The following is a 1,477-nucleotide window of genomic DNA, read 5'->3' on the forward strand; positions in this document are numbered from 1 at the left end:
CCTCCTAGTTCTGGGAGACAGTGGTGCAGGAGAAGATGGGGAAGCACCTAGCCCTTCACTTGCCTGACTCTTCCTCCTCTTCTTCCAACCCATCCTGTGCTCCAGAGCTGGAGAGTCCTCTCCTTCTGACTCTCCTGGTCTCCTGACTGGTACAGTTCCCCACAAATCACTGCCCCCCCCAAGTCAGACTCCAGCCCCTCTTCCCCCAGTGCATACACAACTGGCAGTCCCCAGCAAGTGGCTGCTCTCTCCTCTTACGGATCTTTAAACCAGACTTGGAACAAAATATCAGAAGATCAAGCAATAAAGTATGTAAATGTGCATGAGTACATTTGGGTGGCATGGAATCATTGCCTAAAGGTAAAGGGACCCCTGACCATTAGGTCCAGTCGTGGCCGACTCTGGGGTTGCGGCACTCATCTCGCTTTATTGGCCAAGGGAGCCGGCGTACAGCTCCCAGGTCTTGTGGCCAGCAGCACTAAGCCACTTCTGGAGAACCAGAGCAGCGCATGGAAATGCCGTTTACCTTCCCGCCGGAGCGGTACCTGTTTTCTCATCAGTTTTTCTTGCCATTGTTCTTTAGATGCTATTTCTCCAGTCTTCCAGTTTTGTGCTATTAAGATTCTTCCTTTGGCATTTATTGTCCTAGAATACCTAACAAAAAGGCCTAATAAATAATAACAATAACAATAGCACATGTGTTTTTGGCTGTCCTATCCTTCTCCTTAATGCCCAGTTTTTGTAAGCTGATCAGAGTTTCATTTTGGGGATGGGGAAAAAACCTATTAAATAATAATAATAATAATAATAATAATAATAATAATAATAATAATAATACTATAATAATAGATAAAAATAAAAATAGCACTTATGTGTTTTAGGCTGTTCTCTTTAATGCCCGGTTTTTGTAAGCCACTCTGAGTTTCATTTTTGGGATGGGGAAAAACCTAATAATAATAATAATAATAATAATAATACTATAATAATAGATAAAAATAAAAATAGCACTTATGTGTTTTAGGCTGTTCTCTTTAATGCCCGGTTTTTGTAAGCCACTCTGAGTTTCATTTTTGGGATGGGGAAAAACCTAATAATAATAATAATAATAATAATAGATAAAAATAAAAATAGCACGTGTGTTTTAGGCCACTCTATCCTCCTCTCTGAGTAAGCCGCTCTGAGTTTCGTTTACGGGATGGGGGGAAAAAACCTAATAAATAATAATAATGCAAGAATAAAATTCATAAAAATAACTTCTCGTGGCAGCGCCTGGCTCTCCCTCTAGATCCCAGCCCGGCCTCCTCCTCCTGCTCCTCCCTGCCCGGCGCCTTCCTCGAGAGGAAGCCCTCCCGGGGGCGGCGAGCGGCCTTCTCCGCCGACCGAGGCGGCCCGGAAGTGCGCGCTGAGGCGGCAGCGGCGGCGGCGGCTGGCAGGCAGGCAGGCCGGCTGGGCCGGGGCGTCGGGCTCGGGGCCTCCT

Source organism: Podarcis erhardii (genome assembly GCF_964252035.2).
Source record: "Podarcis erhardii genome assembly, chromosome: 14".
In the NCBI taxonomy this organism is placed as follows: Eukaryota; Metazoa; Chordata; class Lepidosauria; order Squamata; family Lacertidae; genus Podarcis; species Podarcis erhardii.